The 10,092-nt window shown below is 40.4% G+C and overlaps 1 pseudogene; it reads right to left on the minus strand.

The window, feature by feature from the left end:
* Nucleotides 1-578: 578 nt before the first annotated feature.
* On the minus strand, nucleotides 579-2,243 carry LOC116545281 (annotated as a pseudogene).
* Between the last annotated feature and the right edge of the window lie 7,849 nt (nucleotides 2,244-10,092).

A 10,092-nucleotide genomic window follows, 5' to 3' on the forward strand; every position in this document is an offset into this window, starting at 1 on the left:
TGTTTCTGCTAACAATATGAGGACAAAAATTAGCCAAAACTCTGTCTTTACTAACAATACAAGAAAAAAATATATATACATGCCTTTAGTCCTAGCAACTTGGGAGGCTGAGGCATGAGAATTGTTTGAACCTAGGAGACGAAGGTTGCAGTGAGCTAAGATTGTGCCACTGCACTTCAGCCTGGGTAACATAGGAAGACTCTCAATTTAAAAAAGCATATAATTTTATATTTACTTTCCTACAATCTAAAATATGCAAACTCATATGATTACATTCTAATATTTTCCTGATTACATATAAATGCATGACTGTCATCAGATATCCAAAAGGCACCAAATATCTAACATGAAGTATAAAATCAGTCTGTAGCCTTAGCCGTCTGCAAAATGCAGGGCTTACCATTCTGATATATTGTTCAAGTTTCTTTCCTGTGACTGTTTCAGGTTCTGTCATTTATTAACACAATGCATCTAAAATCGTTGCTGATGATCATCTGGAAGAATCTGAGAAGTAGCAGGTCCTTGTTCTCATTCCCAGAGCTGCATCATCTGCTGAATAGGGTCAGGGTGCTTGCAGCTTAAGCTTCATCTGATCCACTGACAGGCTCAGTTATCTCCTGGCCAGAGAAGGGGTGGAATTCTCTATCCAGGGCTGAATCCCAAGGACCAGGCAGTGTGTCTGGGACAAGCCAGTCCTCAGCAGGGAAGGCATAAGCTACCTGCGTGGCCATGGCATAGAAGGTCTGCACATGAACACACAGAGCCCCTGGAGCTGAGTGAGCCATGTGAACTGCTCCCAGGTCAGTGGAGAGTGGACGAGCTGTGCCCACACCTGAGCTAGGTCTTGATAAATAGCCTCCGATGTAGCTTGCACATAGGTCACCAAGCTTTTTTGAAGTGACAGTGGTTGAACTCCTAGTGCCCGAGACCTGTGCTGCTTGCTGTGTCCAGTGTGAGCCCTCGAATGTCTCCTATGGTGGGCATCACAGGTCTCCTGGATTTCACTGTTGTGCACAGCAATGGAGGACTTTGACTTTTTTTTTTCATTGTTAAGCTACACTCCTCTTTTGGACAGTTCCCTACAGAGAAAGCATGTGAGAGACTCGCCAGAACAGTTCCCACAGACTCTCATTTCTGGAAACTCCTGTGTGCTCAGGTGAACCCCACTTGTCTCTCCCACTCCTTCCTGACCATCTCACCACTGGAATAAAGTGAGGCTGAACCACTTCTGAGTCCCCAAATATATTCTGGATGCTAAGATCTCAAAAATTGTCTTGTCACTAAGTAACTCCCTTCCTGCTTAAGCCTAATATAAAAGTTTTCTGATTATTTGGCCTTTGGGGCAAAACAAAACAAAACATAAGAAACACCACCAACAACAAAAAACACCAAGATCCTACCTGCTCTGTCTTGGCAGCTCTCCTTGGAACTGATTGTTCTTCTCCTGCAGTTTCCCTGATATGAGCTGGACTCTCGTTCTGTGGATACAGTGAGAGTTTGAGAAAGTACCTCCAACTGAACACCCTGAAATTCAAAGTCCAACCTGGACACTGCTGAGGTTATCACCAAACCCCAGCTCTCTTCTGTTCTCCAGTGTCCAAAATCTGTAGGGCCCTGGCTGCCAATAAGCTCCCAGTTTCCTTGCCAGGGGAGCCTGTGTTGCTGCCCTGTCCCTTCCTACCTTGAAAGAGTCAAATCTTACCTGATCTGGCAGTGCTGTTTCCAGCTTTGAGCTTGGTTTTCTCAGAATTCTCCTCGTTTGGATTGGGCTCCGATCCTACTGCAAAAGAAAGTTTAAGTAACTCACCTTTCCCTAGGCAGAGTCCCATAGTCTATCTCTGATGCATTTGTGTGGACAGTCTTCCAAGTGAAGCCCTTCTGCCAGTGTCATGAATGAACACATTTTGCAAAATCCCCTGAGGACACTAAGCCATTTCCCATCCCCAATATCAAAATAAAACCTTATAAAAGACACATAGCTCAGTATCCCTGATTCCAGCCCTCCTCCAGCCTCCATAGAAACAGCCCAAGGGCTTACCTTGCCTTTGTACGTGCCTCTCACTGGATTGAGAGGAGGTGGTTTGTCTTTTCTTTTGAATGGTTTCTTCTCATCTGAGCCCTTTTCTGTGAAGGAGATCTGTTGGAAATGGGGCTGGACTGTGGAGCTTTGGATAGAGGAGCAGTGGAGATCAGAGTCTTCATTTCCCCTTCCCATGTTGAAGCTCAAGTGAAAGGTGCTCTCTCTTACACGTCCAAATGCAGAGTGTGGGTTACTCGGCTGGACTTGCCTTTTATGCCTCCCTCAGCTTGGCATGGCTTACTCTTATTGGCTGAACAGTTTTCTCCTTTCTATTACTTATGAGAGCCTCAATAAGAAGTTTCTTACTGTAGTTCTACTGAGGACCTAGAGACAGTTAAAGGGAGACATTTTCAGAATCCTGTCATAGTGTCAAGAAAACAAAGAACCAGGAGCCTAGGGATCAGAAGATCAGGGAATCATTCTTTCTGATTTCTGTCTCAGTTCCTATTGCAAGTATTTATGATACTGTTCATCTTTCAAGATGCAGAATTAGACATACTCATATTGACACATTATATATTTTGCACAGAAAGAGAATTTATTATACATAGTGTTAAAATTCTATACTTGGATATTATCATTTCTTTAATGCTTGGGAACAACGAATGTCAAATTTTGGTTGATTGCATTAGATTCACACATATGTGATAAAATGAAAATGCAGAGAAAAACTAAATACCAAATAAAATGGCCCTTGTTACCTTAAAAATTCGGAATATAATTAGATTACATGATATAGAATTGAATAATTAGGTTAGAGCCTATGCTAACCTAGTCAGCCCCTGATTTCTGAGATAGCAAAAAGTCTAGGTGGAAAAACTTGCCCCCTTTCTCACCCTTCCTCAGTCTTCCCAGGAGTGCCACTGTGTGGTATGGAATTTATTCAAGCTCCCTGGGATAAACAGACATGGTTCCAAACGGCAACCCAACTGATCACAAGAAAAACAGCCTAACTTCTGAACATTCAGCTCCCATTTTCACACAGCAGACACCACCTGAATCCCATCAAAGCCCACAATGTTTCCCAACATCCACCATCAAGATATACTCCAGAGCAGCCTCTCAAAATTGTCTCAGCAAGACAGGACAAGGTGTGGTGGAGCTCCAGGTTCAGAACAGCTGCCTCATCACTTCCTACTGCAGAATCTGTCTCTGCTGGTCAGAGCCCTCAAACTATAGAAGGCTTAGTCTATGTCCCAGCAAGTGTTCCCTAAAAGGATCTTCTTGTCTCCCCCTCTTCTGAAAAACACATTCAGGAATGAGACATTCTATGTTAGGGTGTATTTAGCCTCCAGTCCCAAAGGACTTGATTGACTGATGAACTGATTCTCGGAGGAAGAGAAAGACAGAGGAAGAGACTGTGTTGGGTGAGTCTATGTTTTCCCAGCTGTGCAAATAATGGAATCAAAGAAAAAAATTAGTGGTGGACAGACACTGCCTAATGAAATTGTCTGAATATAAATGGAACTTATCATGGTAACATTATATTTTATAATATATCATGTAAAATTTATTTGACTATAAATACATTTTGAAAGATTACAATATAATAGTATATAAAATTTTGTTAGGTAATTTTATTAAAAAATTGAGTCAAATTTTGTAACAACATTAATATATATACTTGATAGAAAGCTAGGAAAATTATCTGTCTTGTGTAAACGATTTCTTTTTAGCTAACTCTGTAAAAGCTGTGAAGAGAGGTCTGCTACTTACTTGATGAGACATTGACTTCCAAATCTTTGCTGGTTTTAACCAGTGCCCTCTCAAGATATGAGAATATTTTACTGAAAGAAACCATTTTCATATATATCATAATAAGAATTTTGTTTATTTTAGTTAATAAATTATTATAACATTTATTGGTTATTAATAGTTTGTGTCATTGTTAAAATATACTTCTACAGATAACACATAATATCAGTGTTTTGATTTGTCCTTCAACCTTAGCTAAGTCAATTTATTCAATTTTTATTTATTAAATTCTATTTACTTTAGATAAAAGAGACCTTGTAGCTGTCATATGCTGTACTTTGTTAGAAAGACAAATTATCAGGCAAAATTCAGGCCTGGCCAGGCATGGTGGCTCACACCTATAATCTCAGCACTTTTCAGGAGCAAGTTGGGTGGATCACCTGAGGTCAGGAGTTTGAGACCAGCCTGGCCAACATAAGGAAACCCAATCTGTACTAAAAATACATTAAAAAATCTGGGTGTGGTGGTGCATGTCTGTAATCCCAGCTACTCAGAAGGCTGAGGCAGAAGGATCACTTGAACCTGGAAAGAGGAGGTTTCAGTGAGCCAAGATCACAGCACTGCACTCTAGCCTGGATGACAGAGTAAAACTCCGTCTCAAAAAGAGAAAAAAACTCAGACCTATTTTTATCAAAATCTAGATTTCAAATAATGTTTCTAGGTGTCCCCTTTCAATAAAAACCCAACCAAAACAAACAAAAAATTTCTAGATAATTCTCATGCATATTAATAATTGTTAAATTGGGTACTTTCATTTTTAAGAGAGGGATTGTTTATATGGATGTGCTGATGTGTCAAACATGTAAAGTTAAGATTGTACCTTTTTTTTGACAGAGCTTCACTCTGTCACTCAGGTGACAGCTTTGACCTCCCAGACTCCAGTGATCCTACCACGTCAACCTCCCAAACAGCTGGGACTACAAATGTGTACTACCATGCCCAAATAATTTTTTTAAAAATCATTGTAGGGATGTCGTCTAACTATGTTGCCCCAGTGAGGTCTTGCTATATTGTCCAGGCTGGTCTCAAACTCCTGAGCCCTGGCTCCCAAAGTGATGGGGTTACAAATGTGAGCCACCATGCCCAGCCAAGATTAGACCTTTCAATGAGTGCACATCTTATCTCAAAAAAAAAACTAATTAAAAGATAAAGTCTGAGTTAGAAATGGGTTCACATTAATGATTTTTAATTTTTGTACTACTTCTGTTAAAAGAGGGATTGTGTATATGGGTGTGTTTATGTGAAAAAACCTAGTTAAGATTGAACATTTCTCTTTTTTTAGAAACAGTCTCACTCTGTCACCCAGGCTGATATGTTGTGGCACAATCACAACTCACTGTAGCCTCAAACTCTAGGGATCAAGGGATCCTGCTAGGTCAACATCCCATGTAGCTGGAACTACAGGCATGTACCACCATGCCTGATTATTTTTTTTTTTAATTAGTAGAGATGTGATCTCACTATGTTGCCCAGGCTGTTCTCAAACTCCTAAACTCAAATGATCCTCCTGCCTTGTCTTTCCAAAGTGATGGAATTACATAGGCTTAAGCCATTGTTCTCAGCCAAGATTTTACCTTCAATGAGCACACATCTTATATCACACACATACACATACATGCAAATAAAGAATAATGTCTGTTTGAGAAATGGGTTGAAGTATAGACAATACAAAACTGGCACCTTGTTAGGTGTTGTTGAGCCTGGGTAACAAGCCTATTGTACTTTTTAAAAAATCATTTTGTATATATTTTAAATTTTCTATAATAAAACATGTATAAGAACACAAAGTTGATCTACAATGTTAGCTCTTAAGATTCTAGTGACTTTGGGGGAGCAAAAAGAGAGAAAGTGGTTGCCAGAGCATCAGTGAAGCTGGTTTTCTATTTCTAGGTTACACAAGTGTGTTCACTTCGTAATAATCAATTGAGCTTTATGTGATTTCTTTGTACATGTCTTTCTGCATGAATGTTATACATATATAAAAATGTAAATATTACCTATTTGCACAATATTTTAACTTAATAGCTCAGGATAATAGCACTGTTTTGTATTGCTTTAAAGTGGGACACATTTACTCAGGGCATCAGGATAATAGCACTGTTTTGTACTGTTTTAAAGTGGGACATATTTACTCAGGGCATCATCAGATGAATATTAATATTTCAAGGTACTTATCCATGTCCTAACTTTTTGGTGTCCTTCTAGGTCTTTCCATGTTTTCATCAGTTTAGTAAGTATAATAGTTTTAATTTTTTAGGGTATAGGCCAGGCATGGTGGCTCACGCCTACAATCTTAGGTATTTGGGAGGCCAACATAGGAGGATCATTTGAGTTTTTTAAGGATGCAATTATTCTTCACCAAAGTCCTCTTCCCACAGTGAGATTCAGCAGTGCAAGGGCACCTAGCACATACTATGCATTTGGTGTGAGTAGAACTAGATTGAATCAGGAATAAAATGTGTAGCAGAGTTCAGTTTTGCAAGGAAAAGTAGGTAATGCAGGTAAGATTAGAAGACCACAACTCAGCAGCAAAATTTTCTATTCATTCAGGAAACCATTTGCCACTAGTTCACCAGAAGAGGTTGATTTAAAGCAGCAGTTTGGGAACTTGTTTGTACCCCATAGTTACCCAGAGAGCTTTAAACAGCACTGTTGCCCGGATCCCACTACAGGGATTCTGAGTTAATTTATCTCTTGCCTTTCGTGTTTAGACAATTTTAAGATCTGGTGATTCCCATCTGCACCCAGGGGTAACAACCTCTGGTTCGGGTGAGAGATGAATTTTCTGTGCATGCTTTCCTTGTGTGCTGTGGTAATGTGCCCCATGGCCACTCCTGTGTTTGGGGTCCTAGAAAAATACATTTGTCCTGTTAAAAATTAAAAAAAAAATCAAGACATACTCAGCTTTTTGACTAAAATGCAGCAGGAGAAAATATTTTCTCAACATATGTATCTGGATGGCACTTGATTTCAGAGTAAAAGGTGGTTTTAAGCACAATATAGTACTTTTTTTCTAAAGGTTTTCAAAGCCATTTGCTATCATATCCTTATGAATCACAGGAATAAAAAATCATAGTTATAGAACTGTCAAACATTGTATTAGGAAAAAATAGGGGCATGTATTCCATGCTCAGGTACCTTGATTAAAATCAGTTTAGACCCATCTGCCTGGTGTGGTGGCTCACACATGTAATTCCAGCACTCTGTAATGCTAAGACTGGAGGATCACTTGAGTTCAGGAGTACAAGATCAGCCTGCTCAACATAGCAAAACCTCATCTCTGCAAAAAATACAGAAATTAGCCAGTTGTAATAGTGTGCACCTGTGGTCCCAGCTACTTGGAAGGCTGAGGTGAGAGAAGCACTGGATCCCAGAATGTCAAAGTTGCAGTGAGCCACTGCACCCCAGCCAGAATGACAGGGAAAGGTATCTTGTTTCAGAAAGAAAAATAAGTTAAAAGACCCATTCTCTCAGACATCTCCCTTTTTCTACATAAAACATGGGGATTTTGACTTGAAATGTTTTAAAATAAACTGAAAATTCTCCCATGTTCAGGAGCAGTAGATGAAAGTTGGTCACCTCCTGCTCTTTGAGTTAAAGCAAGGCAGAGGTCTAGAGACTCAAACTGCTAAACATATTAATTGCTTTCGTTATATATAATGCATTAAGCTATTCTTGCATTGCTGTTAGAAAACCCTGAGATGGGGTAATTTATAAGAAAATAGTTTAATTGGCTCATAGTTCTGCAGGCTGTACAGGAAGCATAGCACCGGCATCTGCTTCTGGGAAGGCCTCAGGAAGCTTACAATCATGGTGAAAGAGGAGCAGGAACAATTTATGGTTTCCACTGTCCAAAAACTCTTAGTCTAGAGCAAATGGATTAATGGCTGTATTCAGCATCCTGTGGTCAGAAGGTAGAAGGGAGGTGCACAGGGGACCTTGGCTGCATTTGCTCCCCTTCCTTGTGCTGTTGCTGTCGCTGTGAGCTCTGGAAGGGCTATTTGTTGTGATTGTCTGTATTTATTTTTTCTTGATAAAAATAAGTTTTTAGCTTCTCCTATAATTGTCCTAAAAAACCCTAAGAGTTTTGGTTAAGTCCCTTGTTATCATGTGTTATAAAAATTGAAAGGGAAGTGGCTAAAATAGATTAAAATTACACAAGCTCTAAGAGTCCAGTTTCTATTGGGCAGGCTTAAGAAAGATAGAACTGGAAATTCTCCATAAGCATGGACATCAGAAACATGGCACCCACTTCCTGTTCCAGCCCTGCCCAGATCCACCCTCTTCTAAGGTCTCATCCAGGTCTGGCCTCAACCTATAATCTTCTCTCACAGAACTGATTAAGGGAGATCAGAGATTCTGGTGGTGGCTCCTGCTGCCTCTCCTGAATTGGTTTCCAAAATTTCCTTCAACTGAAAAGCAGACAAATGGAAGCAAATAAGTATATATTTGGGGGCTGTAATTTCTTTTTCACTGAAGCCAGTGCTTGTAGAGGCATCCCAACTAACAACCCATTTTCCATCCTGCAGATCTGAGAGTTGCTCCACAAGGCACAAGAAAGCAAATAAAAATATTAAAAAATCTCTCTGATCATTTCACCTTTTTTCTCTATCCCCCTCATCTGTCTATGTAGCTTTTATTCTGCATGCTTTTTTGAGATAAATACTTTTTAAAATGGAAAAAAAAATAGAAATTCTGGGCCCTTCATTTAAATCCTGAAAATTACAGAAAACTTAGCACCCAACTCCCAGGGTGCTATGATTTACTCACATCATGTGGTGTTTCCTGAACAGTGCTCTGTAACAGACTTCTGAACACATAGTACATGCTCAATAAATGTTGTATTAGCTGATGTGTACATGTTTTACAAACACAGACTGACTCAAATATTGATGCCTTCTCTAGGCTTTGTAAACTGTAAAGAGCCAGCAGAAAGTGGCATGTTTGAAAATGGTGATTTGTGGTTTCCTCTTTGGGCCAAAAGTATTTGTGTTGTGGTAAGAGTGTTGGGTGCCAGGAACTCTGTGCTGTGCCTACTTTCTCTAGCTTAGTGCTACTATTTTGGATGTAGTGGTAGAAACATTGGCATTAAGGGGAAACTTTCTTTTTTTGAGACAGAGTCTCACTGTGTTGCTAAGGCTGGTGTAATTGGAGTGATCTTGGTTCACTGCAACCTCTGCCTCCCGGGTTCAAGTGATGTTCTTGCCTCAGCCTCCAGAGTAGCTGGGACTACAGGCAGGTACCACCATGCCCGGCTAATTTTTGTATTTTTAGTAGAGATGGGGTTTCACCATTATTGGCCAGGCTGGTCTGGAACTCCTGAACTCATGATCCACCAGCCTCAGCCTCCCAAAGTGCTGGGACTACAGATGTCAGCCACGGCACCCAGCCCAAGAGGAAAATTTTAAAGAAACCAATTAATAAACCCCTTCCCAATCTGCAGAATCACATTATTAAGAGAGAGGCCTGGAATCAGAAATGATTTATATGCACATTGAAACTTGAGAGGCAGCCCAGTGCAGTGGCTCACATCTGTAATCTCAGTACTTTGAGAAGCTGAGGGCAGATCACCTGAGGTCAGGAGTTTAAGACCAGCCTGGGCAACATCGCCAAACCATGTCTTTTAAAAACATACATAAATTAGCCAGGTGTGGCGGTAGGTGCCTGTAAACCTGGCTACTTAGGTGGCTGAGGCTGAAGAATCAGTTGAATCTGGCAGGCAGAGGTTACAGTGAGCCAAGATCACACCACTGTACTCCTGCCTGGATGACCAATGAAAACTTTGTGTTGGTAAGGCACAGTGGCTCACGCCTGTAATCCTAGCACTTTGTGATCATGAGGAGGGCAGATCACAAGGTCGAGAGATTGAGACCATCCCGGCCAACATGGTGAAACCCATCTCTACAAAAAATACAAAAATTAGCTGGGCATGGTGGCGTGCATCTGTAGTCCCAGCTACTTGGGAGGCTGAGGCAAGAGAATCACTTGAATCTGGGAGGCAGAAGTTACAGTGAGCTGAAATTGTGCCATTGCATTCCAGCCTGGTGACACAGTAAGACTCTGTCTCAAAAAAAAAGAAAAAGGAAAAAGAAAACTCTGTCAGAAAGAAAGAAAGAATAAGAAAGGAAGAAAGAGGAAGAAAGAAAAAGAGAAAGAAAGGAGAGAGAGAAAGAAGAAAGAAGGAAAGAAGGAAGGAAGGAAGGAAGGAAAGAAGGAAGGAAGGAAGGAAGGAAGGAAGGAAGGAAGGAAGGAAGGAA

The sequence above is a fragment of the Sapajus apella genome, unplaced genomic scaffold (genome assembly GCF_009761245.1).
Source record: "Sapajus apella isolate SASKATOON/1434 unplaced genomic scaffold, GSC_monkey_1.0 scaffold253, whole genome shotgun sequence".
NCBI classification, from domain to species: Eukaryota; Metazoa; Chordata; class Mammalia; order Primates; family Cebidae; genus Sapajus; species Sapajus apella.